At 29.1% G+C, this 17,627-nt stretch overlaps 1 long non-coding RNA gene across 1 annotated transcript; it reads right to left on the bottom strand.

The window, feature by feature from the left end:
• Positions 1-11,552: 11,552 nt before the first annotated feature.
• On the bottom strand, positions 11,553-14,302 carry LOC145954343 (uncharacterized). Its single transcript, XR_014431548.1, has 2 exons — positions 13,258-14,302; positions 11,553-12,068 (listed from the first exon to the last, which is right to left on the bottom strand). It is a non-coding gene; the product is annotated as an uncharacterized LOC145954343 (long non-coding RNA).
• Positions 14,303-17,627: the final 3,325 nt, after the last annotated feature.

Here is a 17,627-nt window from a genome sequence, read left to right on the forward strand (position 1 = left end):
TAAGACAAAGCGCTCTCTTTTGGAACCATGCTTGACGTCTTGAAGGCGCGCCCGACATGACATTAGATTCTACACTTTTGTAGAACCCAATTTTGCAAAATACCTGAAAATCATAAAGTTTCCACAACATGCAACATCTTAAACAACATCTATACAACATATTCAACACAATTTCACCATAAAAACACCATGCAATTGAAATAAATCATCAATCAATCATAAACCTCCATGAGCCCCTTAAAGCCTTAAAACCCATGAAAAACCCCTTTGAACTTCATCCTCAACATCAATCAACGAAAATAAACAACTCATTCCAATCATCGCAGCCACACAATACACCTTAAACTTGAAATCAATGCTTCCCTTACCTTTTGGAGACAATTTCGCAATAGGAGAAAAGAAAGAACTCTGTACGACACCGACTCAAACCCTCCGCCTTCACAAGCTCTGATTCTAGCCCTCAACCCACTCGAATTTAGCTGAGGAGAAGAGTACAAAAGGAACTCAAGTAAGGAAGAAAATGAAATAAGGAGAAGAAAGAAAGGATCTCTCTCTAGCTTCTCTCTAAGTTTCTTGAAAACTGAAGTTACGAACTTTCTTTTTGAAAATTTTCCTTTTATACCTTTCTTTAGTCGGCTCCATTTATCTATGATCCAATCCTATAGAGATCAACATGCTCTCATGGTATCTTAACCCTAAAGCTCTCAGTAGTAGTTGTTAAATCAAACAACAAAGTTATGAGACAACAATATTACACAATAAACACATTTAAGAAAACATTTGAATACAACAATTGATTATGAAAATATTTGGATACAAGTCTAGAACTGCTTTTAAGAGTTTTTCTATTGAAAAATATTTTTTTATTTTAAGTTGAGAAACTCTAAAAAATAATTCTAAAACGTATCCAAACAAGTTATATATTTGACTAGAAAGTTCCTCTACAAATGAGTATGTGTTTGGATTAAAATTTGTAGACTTAAATTTGAATTTCATTTTGCCAATTTAGTTTAATTGAGTTTACAAAAACAACCTTGATACTACTTTAAAGTGATACTTGGTTTTAGGCTAAATTTAAGTGTGTCAAATTCAATTGATACTTAGTTTTAGGTTAAATATTACCTTTCAATTGATACTACCTTGAAAAATCATCCAGAGATATCTTCAAAAAATTCACAAATTTATTAAAAAAGGAGCAATGAAGATGGATTAAAAAACTAGGGTTTAAGAATTATGGAGTTTAGAGTGTAAAATAAAGTATAAAAAATAATAAATATAATGTCTGAGTGTCTTGATTATTGGAGGAGAGAAATCAAATAAGATAAATACAAGAAAGACAAACTAACAAAGAGTGGTTTGGAAGGAAACAAAAATAACATAGACAAATGGGTGAGACAAGATGAGGTGAAAAAAAAAATAACTTTTAGAAATAAAATATATTTCAAAAGGAGAATACATTAAAAAAGTATTCAATATATTTTAAAAAAAAAAAAGAGAAAAAAGATAGACGCGTTTATAACTAAAAATTGGAAGTATATATAACATTAGCTAAAATGTACATGTTAAGGCTTTTTTTTTTTTTTTTTTCACATACAACACCTTTTTATTAATCTATGTGACTTTTTATTTTATAAAAATAAATATTAAATAAATCTTTTTATCGATGAAACTAAAACTTCATGTAGACTTGAGTTGTGCCTTGCCAACAACTAGTTTTATTTATTTATTGAATTGTCAATAATTTGTTGATAACTATCGGTAAATACTAAATAGCATTATTCTATGTTTATTGAACATGATTCAATCACTGACGTTATCAGCACACCTATTAATTTGACTATGGTTAATAGTGAATTTTAAATCATCAATAATTAATTTTATTGTTATGGGACCTAAATAAAATCCAACTTTTCCTAGAAAAAATTATAAATTCTTCCGACTAACTTTTTAAAAAATTATCTTTTAAATTAAATTTGACTAAACATTTTCTTTTAGAAATACAAAAATTATATTAGGCTAAATACATTCTAAAGAAAAGTCTAATAATTATCATATTGAATATTATATCTCGTTCTTATATATAAGAACTAATAGTCTAATTCACTAAAATTATAAAAAAAAATAGTTAATTTAGTTAATAACAATAAATTTATTTTATTTATATATTTTTTAATATTATTTTTATGTTATTTTTCTTTTCTAATTAATATTTATATATTTCCTATTAATCAATTATAATATATGTGATGTTATATATTATTTTTTCTCCTAATTAATATATATATATATTAATCAATTAAATTATATATTTGTTAAAGAATTTATAATTAATACATTTTACAAAGTTTAGAAAGTATATTTTAATTAAAATTATTTTAATATAAAATAATTAATATGTGAAATAATATAAATTGAATGTTATATATTGAAGAATAAATAAATTTTTAAAATAAATAAATTTTTAAATCTAATAAATAATATTAATGGAGGTCGTAAAGAGGAATGTGCAAGTGCACAAAAAGAAGATGCGAGAATAAGGCCGCAAAATCTACCAAAAGTCAAAATACATTAATTTGCCTTATTTGTCGGTCAAGCTGTCTTAAATTTTTTTAATTGTGTTTACTTTTTCTTTTTGTTTTTTGATAGAGGCTTTTCTATTTTATTATATGATATATATGAATTTTTTACTCAAATAATATTATTTTAAAAAAAAATTATTCAAAAAGTAACTGTGTAAATTTATTTTCTCAACTAGCATTATTTTACTGTTCACGTTTAGAACGGTCCGTTCTGATTTCAGAACGGACCGTTCCAGTTAAAAAAATAACACATGAAGAATGGATCAGAATAGACCGTTCCAGATTCAAAATTAGTACATAAAAAGTGGAACCAGAACGGGTCATTCTGAATCCAGAACGGACCGTTCTGGCCTATAAATAATTTTTTTTATTTTCACTTATCAAATATCAAAACTCAAAAACTAACATCAAATAATTAAATTTATTGAATATTAACATTATAAATATAACTAAATAATTATATTAAAATTCAATACAACAATAAAGATCAATGGTGGCGAAAACTGATTATGTTGTTCTCTAATGTTCATCTCTATTTTAATCCTGCTGGACTTTGGCTGACCCGCTGGGAAACTGATTATGTTGGCGGAAAACTAAGAGATTACTAGTAAGGCTAAATGAAATGTGGTATGATTGCGACAAATTCTAGAAAGTTCATATCTCTTTCTCGCATGACCCGTTGAAAAATTTACAATAAGGCTAAATGTGATGTGGTGTGATTGTGACAAGGTATGATTGCGGCAAGTTTCAGAAAGTTCATATCCCTTGCTCGCATGTCCGATTGGGAAATTTACAGTAAGGCTAAATGTAATATGGCGTGATTGCGGTAAGGTATGATTGCGGCAAGTTCCAGAAAGTTCATATCCCTTGCTCGCATGACCCGTTGGAAAATTTACAATAAGGCTAAATGTAATGTGGTGTGATTGCGGCAAGGTATGATTGCGGCAAGTTCTAAAAAGTTCATATCTCTTGCTCGCATGTCCCGTTGGGAAATTTACAGTAAGACTAAATGTAATGTGGTGTGATTGCAGCAAGTTCCAGAAAAGTTCATATCTCTTACTGGCATGACCCGCTAGGAGAATTACAGTAAGGCTAAATGTAATGTAGTGTGATTGTGGCAAAGTCCAGCAGGATTAAAACAGATATGGACATTAGAGAACAACATAATCAGTTTCCGCCACCATTGATCTTTATTGTTGTATTAAATTTTAATAAATTTATTTAGTTATATTTATAATATTAATATTCAATAAATTTAATTATTTGATGTTAGTTTTTGAGTTTTGATATTTGATAAGTGAAAATTGAAAAAAAATTATTTATAGGCCAGAACGGCCTGTTCTAGTTCTACTTTTTATGTAATAATTTTGAATCTAGAACGGCCTGTTCTGATCTATTCTTCATGTGTTATTTTGTAAATTAGAATGGTCCATTTTGAAATCAGAACGACCCATTCTGAACATGAACAGTAAAGTGATGCTAGTTGAGGAAATAAATTTGCATAGTTATTATTTAGGTAATTTTTTTTAAAATAGTATTATTTGAGTAAAAAAAGTCGATATATTATTATTATTATTATTTATTTTAATTTAATGATTAAAATACATTCATTGAATGGCATTGAATCGATAAATAGATATCATGAAATCCGATTAATGATATTAAGTGAAAACACAATAAATAGTAACTTAATTAAAGTGGAAAAATATATTCAATATTTTATGAGGTTAAAACACTAGTTGAATTTCTAAAAGTGTATGTTGTTGAATTGAAAATAATAATAATAATAAAAGTCTCGAAGTATAAATCATAATAAGTAGTTAAAACCTAAATAAAATAATTACAAAATTTGTAAAAATTTATTTACTCTGTCCCACAATGAACTCAATTTAAAACTTTTATACACAAATTAAAGAATATAAATGTATAATTTTTCTTTACAATTTTACTAAAATAATTTAATCTATTAATAAATATATTACTTTTAAATATAATAATTAAATAATTTATGAAAGACAAATTAAAAATAAAAATTAATTAATATTCCATTAAAAATTTAAAACATAATTCATTTCGAGACGTAAAGGGGGTAAAATTTTCTTAGTTTTAGAAATTAAACTATAGCGACATTCTTTAAAAAATTCAAACGTTATTCTTTTAGATGGTATATATGGTGTATATCTGATAATTATTTTAATACTTTTTGTGATCTTTAAGTACATTTTAATTATTTATTTTATGAAACCGTAAGTGAGTGGAGTATGCGACAAGAAAGTTGATTCAAAACAAAATAAAACTGACATAGTCGTAAATGAATTAATTAAATGCTTCACCACCTAGCCACCTATATGCTTTGTCCACAAGAAATGAAAAGTTAGCTCCATAATCGAAATAAAAATTAATCATCGCTTCTGAATCGTTGAAAATCATGCATTGTAACAAGACGTAGAACCAAAACAATGTATTTGCTGCGATTCTTTTTCAGGAAGGCTATTAATATATATAACTAAATTACTCCTTCTACACCATGTTTTATAGTTTTTTTCGACCATAACAAAAGATATGAAGCTTCTCTTATGAAAATCTGATCAAAAAAATAAAAATACTTTCAAAAGCTAAATATACTTTCACTCATAATTTCAAATCTAGTAATCTGACTGGAAATCTTTAAAATGATTGGTCGTTTATTCTAATTTTACATTTAGTTGTGTTTTATCTTAATTTTAAGTTATATATTATTAGTTTTTTTTTTATATATAAAAAATTTGATCATTCTTAGTGATGACTCTTCACTCAAAAATCATGTTTTCTCATTCATAAGGTTGAATTCAAAATCTGACTAAGGAATTTAGTCTCATTTAGACCTCCAACTACAACTTGTTGATAACTCAAACATATTTTTTTTATTTTACATAAAATATCTTTGGATCTCCTTAAACATTTTTGTTCATTTAATTCTGGTCATTCAAGTTGTTTAGTTTTAATTTTCGTTAATTATAAAAATAATTTCTGTGTCACCAATTTAGCAAAGACGAGGCATGCATAAATGATGTCTTACATTTGAAATGTTTCTCATATCTCATTTATCCTTGAATCACATTTTATATACGTAATTTTTTGTGTGATTTAATTAGCAAATGAAATAAACAAATAAAAAGGATCACATTCCACACGATGATGTCAATGTTGTATTAAATTTTTAACTAATGAAAAGTTAATGTGAGATTATCCAATTGTGAGTAAGCCACGTACGTGATATGGAACCTTCCCTTTTCGAATTGTCAAATGACAGAAAGGATATTAGGACAGTTCCCTTTGTGTCCCCCCCTCTTCCTTTCTTGCCTTTTCCTTTTCATCCAACTGTACTCACCACATAATATTCTTTCCATAAATTCATCTGTTTATTCAATAAGGTGAAACATGTTTTTGTCACATATTGTTGGAGGAACCACAAATTTTAACAATTAGTCTTATAGAACCAAAGCAAACTTTAATTTTTATTCTCAGTCCAGTATATGAGACATAGATAAACGTACTGAAGATAATATCAAAGCAACAGTTAATAAAAGTATCTTTCGTGATGAAACTTATCATATATACTAATTAAATGGATTTTATTTGTACTTTTCTTCTTGTCTGAATCTGATATTATATGGAATGGATCACCCTTTTGATAGTAATTGGCAAACGGAAGAATTCATCGGTTCCCACTAACACTTTTTGAATTTTAAGATATAAACAATATTTATCCACCAAATAAAAAAAGAATGGTAATATATATATATATATATATATATATATATATATATATATTACTTAAGTTGATGTAACTGGTTCCCTAAACATATCTTTATTTATTTGTAGTTTAATTAGTGGTGTTATTATTATTATTATTTGTTTCTTTGTTTTGAATTGAAACTTCATTTGAGACTCTAAACTCTAAATCCTAAACCCTAAACCATAATTCATCTCCCCACATAAAAATGTGCCTCTGCAATTTCATTTTTACTTTACACTTTGAATAATAATATCGATTAATTGATTAAAAAGATAAAAGTAACATAGCACGTTAGCACACGTATTGCAGTATTTGATGACCAACTTAGCCAGCACTAGATCATTTGTTTTTTTCCCACCATTTGTTGTCACTGTCTGTTTACACGATTTGTTTTAGTTTTGAAAATATACTACAAATGGTAGGTTGAATATGAAGTGACACCATTTCATTAAAATAAAAGCTCTGGTTCAACTATCTCTAATTAATTTCTGATATGCATGTTACACAAGTAATATAGGGATTTGTCACCTAATCAGCAATGTTAGCATAGGTCTATAGGAAACTCAATTAACCTTGGTTAAAAGTACACAAGTAGTAATTAGTAGTAATTAACATGTTTTAATTACAGACTTATTAATTAAAATCTTAACACCCAAATTTAAAAGAATCACGTTCAGCACAATTAATTCACTTTAATCCATTACTGACAACTATGGCTAAAATCGAATCAAAGATAAAAGGATGTCATTTTTGTCAGTTGTTGCAATGATTTGCAAAAATACTCACTGATATCAGAAACCCAAAAAAATTTTATCCACTAGTAAAAGCAGTTATTATTATCATACTTAATTGTTAAATTGTGCCCAACATGATTATGTTATTTGCTGCACTCTTTGACTTGCGTTTTATAATGATGATTGATGATGTGATAATCACTAGTTGAAAGAGTTATGTGATTTAGTATTTATAGCCATACCAGACATAAATAAATGTTCACTTTTGCCTGTACTGTACGTACTTTGCTACCCAACAAATATATTTTGTCTTGGAAATCAATTAGATTGTGAAATTTTTTTAGTGCTGCTCTTATGATTTAGGATTTAGTTAAGAAATTAATAAATACTCCCTCCGTTTTTTTTTTCATAGTCGTTTAAGGTTTTGCACGGGAATTAAGGAAATCATTGATATTTTAGTTTTCAAAAATATTTATTACTTACTTTCTTATTTTACCTTTTTTTTTGCATTTTTTAGACTGTTGAACTACTCTATTAAATAGTTGTCCCTTTTTTTTTTGTTTTTTTATAGTATTTTGTTGGGAACATATTGCTCTTATAAATGCACATTAACTTTATATGAGTAGTTAGAGAAAAATTAGGTAGACATTAAAAATAAATACACACATTGTTCAGGAAACATGTATTAATTATCAAGGGTAAAAATAGAAGAAAAAAATTAATAATTCATTGATTTTAGTAATATGACAATGAAAAAAAAATAACAAACTCTAACAAAACGACTATGAAAAAAAATGAGGGAGTAGATTTTTATTGAAAATTATAATAAGGTTATATAAAAGAATGTGCAAATACGTACACTTTTTAATAAAACTTCTTTTTTTTTTAATTTCTTAATTAATGTTTTTGAGAGTATTGATTAGCATTTTTCAATAAATAAAAGATCTAAAGATATTGGTTAAATAATCAGTATGTAAAAAAATTTCATTGAAAACTACAATAAAATTATATAATAGAAGGTATAAATACGCTTTTCAATAAAATTTTTCTACTTTTATTCTTTAATCCGTGCACTAATGGCACTTGTTAACATTAGAATTTAGTTCAAATCACTTAGGTTTAGGTTTGATTTGGGTATATTTAATTAAGTATACTTTGATCAGGTGAGTTTAAGTTTGATTTGGTTAATTTGATATATTTATTTTACTATATTCGTTTATAAATATAAGATTCTTTTATTTAATTTATAATTATTAAAAAAATTAATTAATTATTTTACTATACACTCACATGTTATGTAAACGATTTATTTAACATTCTATATGTATTCAATTTCTTTCATGTGTGAAAATTTATTGAATTAGTAACAATTATAATACTAAAAACGAGATTAATATCTAATTTAGTGAGTTAAGATATTTGTGACATGACCAAACAAATATTTGTTATCATTTTTTTTCTTAAAATTATCCTGAAAATTATTGGGTCTCATAATCTCACTTAATTATTTTTCATCTAATTGATTAATGCGTATTAATTATGTTTTCCAATATTTATAAGAAAGAGCATGAATTTACCTAGTTATTACTTCGTGTCTAATTTATAAGATTCAACTATTTAATTCATCAAAATTAAAGAAATTGATTAATTTAATTTATAGCATTGAATTTATCCTAATTTAAATTTTATTTTCAAAACTCTCATATTAATAAAAATTACTCGATCAACAACATATTAAATTAAGAAAAATGAATTTAATTAAGAGTATCATTATAAAAAATTAATTAATGCAATTTTTTTATTGATTCTTATAAAAAGAAACAAGCTACACTTTTGATTTGAATATTGTAAAAAAGACACGAAAGTAATTTATAATATTTATTATAAAGTTATTAAGAGTATTTCAGTAAAAAAATAATTACTCCTTTTTTTCTTATTATAAGACTTAAATCAAAAGTTTTTTTTTCTTCAATTTATAAGAATCAATTTAAAATGTCTTTTGTATTTATTATTTTTTTAGAAGAAATGTTCTTAATTAAATTCATTTCTCTTATTTACCAAAAAAAAAATCTCTTAATTTAATAAGTAGTTGATACAATAGGGGACTTATGAATGTTAAAAATTGCTTTGAAAAAAAAAAACCATAACAAATTTAATATTTTAATGAATTAACTAATTGAATCTTATAAAAATCACTCGAAAAAGAGTAGAATAGGAGACAATTTTTTTTTTGTTTGCAAGTATAAGAGGGGATTTTTAAAAAATCATGAAAAAGAGATAAATTATATTAAAAAGGCTATATATAGACGAATGATGGTGTAATTTAATTTAATTTCATCTAGTTGCGTTTATATTAGTCACCCTGATCCTACATTTATTTTTGTTCAACTCAAATTTAATTTGGCTGCGTTCATTTTCATTTGTGTCACATAATACAGTATATATTTTGTTTGATTAAATTTAATTAATTAAATATTTGGTCTAGTTAGAATGAATTTTGTTTGCTTTGGGTTGACGTTTGAATTTAGTACTACTGAATTATTTTAATTAGATGTAAATAATAATAAAACTTAGATTAAAAAAATAACTAACATCATCAAAGAATAGAAGGTTATAAGATTAAGGAATATTCAAAGGTCAAGCTTCTATATGTTGCGAATATACTTTTTTATGAATTTCATAGTATTTATTAAAATATCGGGAAATTACACAATCGCTTTCTTGTAAATAGTATAATATAAATAATGTTGAAGATTTAGTATGGCATCAAAATTTAATTTCAAGTCCTGCAGCCTCTGAATTTGACTTTCTCTTTATAACTCTCATTTTGACTTTGCCTTGGTAAGAGTATACTACAAAAGCACTGTTCTACATCGGTTCTGAAAGCTAATTTACAACCGATGTAGAACAAACCGATGTAAATTTGCGTTCAAATTTACATCGGTTGTCAGAAAACCGATGTAGATTTGCGTTCAAATCTACATCAGTTGTAAATAAAACCGATGTAGATTTGAACGCAAATCTACATCGGTTATACCAAAAACCGATGTAGATGTGCATTTAAAAAAAAAATTAATTATTTTTTTAGATTCTTTCTGGGTTACCTGTATAAACATATTTCATTCATAGTATAATTTCAAAATCTAATTATTGAGTTCCAGTTAGTTTCTTGAATTAGAGGTTATCAGATACAATAACTACTCTAATAAAGCTATAACTTTGAATTCCATTTTAAAAGAAGACAAAACAGGGTATTCATAAGAAGGCACTAAGTCCATGGTATACAATAATAAATATATTAACTAAACATAAAAGGTTCAAACCAGCACCAAGCTGGAAAAGATCCTGATCAAAAATTCAAAAAGAATACCTCAAATTTGACACTCTTATTGATATTACCCGAGTGGAACTCTACTCTGTAGCCAAAGATGTGTACAACTCAAGCCAGAGCTAGGAATGAGATCATCATTCATTGAAACTGACTAGTTTATAGTATATAATACAATTATATCGAAGGATGAAAATTTGAATTCTTTCTTCAACAAAAAAATCTGAAACGTGTCTTTCTCCTTATGTCGTTTAATATTGTTTGCCTAGATTTTAAGATTGCGTAATGGGTAGAGGACCAAAATGCCTACTATTCCTTCAATCAAACCAAATGCCTACTAAAGACAAACAAAATCCCAACAAGAAATGATAGAGGACCAAAATAGAGGAATACAGCTCAGAAACAACACATGCAACCAGAAAAACCAACACTCAGTTCAGTACAAGTCACTCAAACCATGAAACCCAGCAGAGAACATGTGAACAGGAAAACACACAAACCAGAAACAGGGGAAGTAAAAAATCCACAAACTCAGTCCAATTAAGAGTATCCACTTGAGTATAGGAGGATATACACGATGCACAATCAACACCATTTTTTTGTTGCTCTAAAAATGGGCAGGTTTAGGTGCCTTTACTAATAATAAACAACTATTTCAAAAGAAAAGAAACTAAAAAATAAAGGCAGAAAATTGTTTTGGAACGTAAGGAGAGACCTTTCAATTATCCTGCTAAGATGAAGAACAACAACGTTCAGACCTTTTGCAAAAAATGATATGATTACACTACAATTATTTGATTTAAGTAAAATTTAAAATTATAAATTAAAAGAAAAAATGAAAATATAATATAAAATTATAAATGTAATTAACTTTTAGGCATAGCAAGACACGTATTCTTCCAGCTATGTTCATGCATTTAATCAAGATAAAGTTAGATGCTAGGCTCTGAGCTGGGACTAAATCATTGCTAATCATATATGATATTTTTTTAGATTTGCATCATATATACGCGTATCCTCTATGTACTTTACTTTCACCAAAGAATCCTCTGTGTACACCAGAATTCCGTGTGCATAAATATATGAAAATAAAAGCAGAAGCATAAAATGAACCAAAGCAAAGACAGTGAAAATTGTAAAACCAGGGAGGAGCTAGCAGAGGCATCCTCATTGATTGAACGAGTTTAGCAATAAGAAAACAAAAGTGGAATTGTTTATGGATAAATATGCACACATATGATATTTAATTAAAGAAAAAATGAAAATATAATATAAACTATAAATGTTCTTTACATAGCGGTCATTATCTTCAGGGCGTTGCTGCCAAAGAAATCACGTCAAGAGTTATGTCAAAATGACACCCATTTTATGATGGACCAATGAACTTAACTAAATTCACCAGTAGAATCTTAAATAATAACCAACCAACCATTTATCAAATCAAATGTTTATTAAAACCTTGGTTAAAAATATGGCATGTCCTATATGTCCAGTAATCATATCACAGCACAAATGGAAGAATTAGGAAAAATATAAGATTCACAGTAAATAAATTCACACCTTTACGGTTGAGCTTGAAAGCATTGAGAGAACACTGATGCAGATAGAACTAACTGTCATCGCAGGGGACCATGAATCATACAATATATCTGCATATTTCCAAAGCATATAAAATGTAAGCTTACCATCAAAAAGCAGCACCAAGTCAATCATGTTTATCTAAATTGAAAAGGAAAAAATGGCTAACTATAAAGAATTGATAAACTAAAATAGATGGGGTTTCATAGCTGATACTCCAATTTTAAAACTGAATATGCAAATAAGAATAAAACTATTGATTATGTCAATGTACAACTCCATAAACAATAAATTTTCCCAGAAGAAAAAGGTTATCCATTTTAACTAATTTCAACTGACAAGCGGAAGAAAATAAAAGTTAATGCTTCTTAATTCCTCCTTAACTCTTACAGAAATTTCTTAATATAACTGACAACCACCACCCGAATAAGCAAAAGAAAGAAAGAGAGAAAAAAGAGCATTTGCCTAACCAGAGTCATGTACAATATCTCTTGGTCAAATATCGTACAATTCATTTAGAAAGTCAGACCATTTTGTAGTACAAACTCCTATTAGATTCATCCCACAGAATAGTAGGGGGAGAAAAGAAAACAAAAGAACCAGCTCAAACCAAAATTTAGACCCTTGGGAGGCAGAGACATCTCCAGATGAATATGAAACATTGAAATGTGATTGAAGTTGTCATAAGTCATAATTCTTTGCATGCTCCTATTAAATAATACTTCACCGTAAGAGCAATCTATTGTCAAGAACAATACAATGTTATGAGGTAACATCCTTCTTCCCATTAGCCTTAGGAGCCACAAAATGTTGCTGCTTGAAGTTTATATTTCAAAAGAACAAAAACAGATAAAAAAAATGCCGCAAAATAAGGTGCATATATATAGAATGCGCAGGTAACTGTATGATGCTTCTATTTCAGAAGAATGAAAATGGAGCAATGGAACAACCAAATAAGGAGCATGGAGCAAGTGAACGAGTGTATATGAAACCCATATTTCAAAAGAATGAAAAACAGAGAAATGGAATAATTGAATGGAAATATAGAATGGGTTTAATAGCATTTCTTCAATTTCGTGTCATTTGAAAATTTGAGCTTCTTTGAATTTTCAATTTCTCTTGTGAAAATTAGAACAAAAAAAAAACAAAATTATTGAATGGGTTGTTTCATGCCTATGATATAAAATCACATAAATTCCAGGATGCATCATTAAACCCTAAACTAATTGAAAATAGGGGGACAGAGCAGATGAAACTCACCCAAACCTTAAACGATTTAGGGTTCCTTGCGCGCACAACTTCAACAATGGCACTGAAGCTTTTGTAGATGAAGATGAGGCTTCCAGAGACACTTCTTCGGGGGAAACGGCTCGCGCTGGTCACCAAACAAACGGAACAAGATGGGGCTTAAGCTTATACGACAATGGCGATTCTGGGGCGTGCGTAGTTTGGGTGTTCAAGAAGATGCTTAATGTTCTTCTATCTCGTGGAGAAGGGGCGCGAAAGCGAGTGTGAAATCGTACTACATCGGTTTCTAAGAGACCCGATGTAGATATGTTTGTAATTAATCACAAAAATGCCACCGCGCTTTCAAAACGACATCGGTCCCACCCTAAACGATGTAAAACACTCATCATTTACATCGGTCTCCACTATAACCGATGTAGATATGATTTACCTTGTGCCACCGCCTTCATTTTTTACATCGGTTCTACATGAACCGATGTAGAATTGACGATGTAAATCAGAATCTTTGTAGTAGTGTGTAAGAGATTTTACAATGACATTAATTATATTGGTATGGTAGGTATGGTATACGTATATATAATGTAAAAGTTTATTTTTATTATTATTTAATTACAAATTATTACTATGTACTATAACTTAATTAACTTGAATAATAACTATATAATATACCAATTTACTCTAATCATAACAATTAGTTGAATAGAAAGGTTGACTTTTAAATCCATAATGATGCAAGTATAAAGAAAGAAGTAGTGGTAATCATGACACTAAGATCCAACTCAGAAAAGTTTGATGAAATTGAAAGGTGACAGAAAATAGATAGGAAAAGTGAGAGTATGAAGCAGACAAGGCCTCCAATTCCATGCAGCACGTTCATGCTATCATATGGCCATTAAAGCGCATGCTAGCATGAAAGAAATCTAATAATAAATAACCACAACCACCATTTCTTCTCTTCTCATTTTAACCTTCCTACGTTAGCCAAAACTCACAATATGCAAAATAATAATTATTTTCTATGACCAATCAGCATCAATATCTTTTTGAAGAAACATGAATATGAAAAGGATAAAAAATATGGAAAATTGGAAAAACGGGAAGCTTATATCCTTCACTTGTCACTTGCTTAATATATAATGGACAACGAAATGCTGCAAAAACTTTTATGTTTAGAATTGCTTTCGTATCTGATGACGAAATTAGAGTTTATCTCACGAACCACCAAGTTCGTTGTTATAGTTTAAGTTAAAAAAAGTTTTTCTATATATATATATAAAATGAAGAAGCCGAAAAATATATATTTTTACACTTAAATATATTTCTCAACCAGCAAATTAGTGCATTTTATTTTATTTTAGTCTTTATAAAAACATTTTTTTTTTAATTTTCGTGATGGAAAATTTCAAACTGTTTTCTTTTAGCTCTTATCACTATTTTTTTTTATAAAAAAAATAGTGTGGTTAGTAAACTCGCTTTGGATTTATATATAAATAAAAAATGTTTAAATTTTTTTGGATTGAAATATAAATAAATGTCAATCAAGTCAATCTTATTTAATATTTTATAAATAAATGTTGGGTACTGGGCTTCCTTCCTATGTAGAGAAAATGCCCAAAATTGAGAAGTCCATTTAGTATCTCACTTAACTAAGTGGAGAGAGGGTCTGAAGAAAAAAGAGTGAGAAAGAGAGAAAGTTAGAAGTCACTTTGAACACCAGCACTTTGAGAAAGAGGAAGAGAGAAAGTCATTCTCGTTTTTACACAGGACTGTAACATTAAAATCGATACTGCAGATTCGTTCACCGTTGGATTGAGCTAAAAATTTGACAGCAGATTTGGGACACATGGTTCTTCATTTTGAACGGTTGGATCTTTGAAAAGAGGTCTGAGTAGGGAGATATTCAGTTTTCACTATAGCTTTGTATTTGGGATTTTTTCATCTTTCTTGTTCTCTATTTGTAAGCTTTATTGCTTTGTTGTTCGGCTGGGTGTTAGAACTATTTTGTGCAGTTGATTGAGACTCCTTTGTACTATTTGTTGATCATAGTGAAGTTATTTCTTTGGTCTGGACGACTCGTGGTTTTTACCCTTGCTTTGAGGGGTTTTTCACATTAAAAATCTTGGTGTCTTTGTGTGTGATTTTTGGTGATTTATTATTGTTGTTAATTGGTTGTTACTCCTCATAGATTCTTGCAAGTTAGGGAAATTTATTTGCGCTGCGATAACTGTTTGAGTTTGCTCTGTGTTGTTATTGTATTGTTGTTTCCCCATCAGAGTGGTATCAAAGCTCTCTTTTGGCTTTGGTTTGGGGCTATTTGACTTGCTTGAATGATGGAGGCAAATACTAAAATAATTGCTTTGAATGGCACAAATTATCACTTGTGGAAGGACAAGATGAAAGACTTGCTATTTGTGAAGAAAATGCATCTTCCTGTTTTTACTACTCAAAAGCCAGATTCTATGTCTGAAGAAGATTGAGACTTTGAACACCAACAGGTGTGTGGTTTTATTTTGCAATTTGTAGAAGACAGTGTTTATAATCACATTGCAAATGAGACACATGCTAGAACTTTATGGGAGAAGATTGAGTCCTTATATGCTTCTAAATTAGGAAATAATAAATTGTATTTGTTGAATTGTCTGATGAATTTAGAAGTTGTGATGTACAATTTATGGAAGACCAAACCATTGAAGACATTGATAGGGTGGAAAAGACTACAACCGAGAAAGATAGAAATCTGACTGATGTTGATCCTATGCGATTGCATATTCACAATCTGGATAATGTTGATGGTAGTGTTCAACCCGGTGAACAACATGATGATGTTGATGATCAACAGCTTGTAGGTGGATTAGATGTTCTTATTGATGATGACCAGGAGGAGCATGAGATGTCACATGATGAGAATATTGATGATGCACCCGAACCACATCAAGTTCAACTTAGGAGGTCTAATAGACAGAGACAACATTCAACAAGGTATTCTTCTGATGAGTATGTGACCTTGACTGATGGTGGAGAACCTAAATGTTTTGAAGAGGCTTTGGAAAGTGAAGAAAAACAACAGTAGTTGGATGCAATGCAAGATGAGATGAAATCCTTGCATGATAATCACACTTATGACTTGGTGAAATTGCCTAAGGGAAAGAGGGCCTTAGAAAACATATGGATTTTCAGGGTGAAACAAGAAAGTAATTCTACATCTCCAAGGTACAAAGCCAGATTAGTGGAGAAAGGCTTTAGACAGAGAAAGGGTGTTGATTTCAATGAGATTTTCTCACTTGTGGTGAAGATGTCGTCCATTAGAGCAGTTTTGAGTTTGGCAGTTACTCTTGATTTGGAGGTAGAGCAAATGGATGTGAAAACTGCTTTCCTTCATGGTGATTTGGAAGAAGAGATTTATATGAAATAACCTGATGGCTATCAAGTTAAAGGTAAGGAAGACTGTGTATGTAGGCTGAGAAAGAATCTATACGATCTGAAGCAAGCTCCAAGACAGTGGTATAAGAAGTTTGAGTATTTTATGTGTGAGCAAGGCTACAAGAAGACTGCTTCTAATCATTGTGTCTTTGTTTAAAAGTTTTCTGATGATAATGGTGTTGATATGATGACTAAAGCATTGCCAAGAGAAAAATTTGAAGTTTGTTGTGAGATCGCCGATTTGACGATTATCTCCACGTAGTTGTGAAGGGGAGATTGTTGGGTATTAGACTCCCTTCCTATGTGGAGAAAAGGCCCAAAATTGAGAAACCCATTTAATGTCTCATTTAACTAAGTGGAGAGAGGGTCTGAAGAAAAAAGAGTGAGAAAGAGGGAAAGTCAGAAGTCACTTTGAACACCAATACTTTGAGAGAGAGGAAGAGAGAAAGTGATTCTCGTTTTTACACAGGGCAGCAGCAGTAAAATCGATAGTGCAGATTCGTTCATCGTTGGATCGGGCTAAAATTTTTACAGCAGGTTCGGGTCATTTGGTTATTCATTGTGAACGATTGGATCGTTGAAACGAGGTCTAAGTAGGGAGATATTCAGTTCGCACTGTAGCTGTGTATTTGGGGTTTTTTCATCTTCCTTGTTCTCTATTTGTAAGCTTTATTGTTTTTTTGTTTGGCTGGGTGTTAGCACTATTTTGTGCAGTTGATAGAGACTCCTTTGTACTCTTTGTTGATCATAGTGGAGCTATTTCTTTGGTCTGGATGACTCGTGATTTTTACCCTTGCTTTGAGAGATTTTTCATGTTAAAAAATTTGGTGTCTGTGTGTGATTTTTGGTGATTTATTATTGTTGTTCATTGGTTTTTGCTCCTCACAGATTCTTGCAAGTTAGGAAAATTTATTTTCGTTGCGATAATTGTTTGAGTTTGCTCTGTGTTGTTATTGTATTGT

This window comes from Cajanus cajan, chromosome 2 (genome assembly GCF_000230855.2).
Source record: "Cajanus cajan strain Asha chromosome 2, NIPB_CcT2T_4, whole genome shotgun sequence".
Classification (NCBI taxonomy): Eukaryota; Viridiplantae; Streptophyta; class Magnoliopsida; order Fabales; family Fabaceae; genus Cajanus; species Cajanus cajan.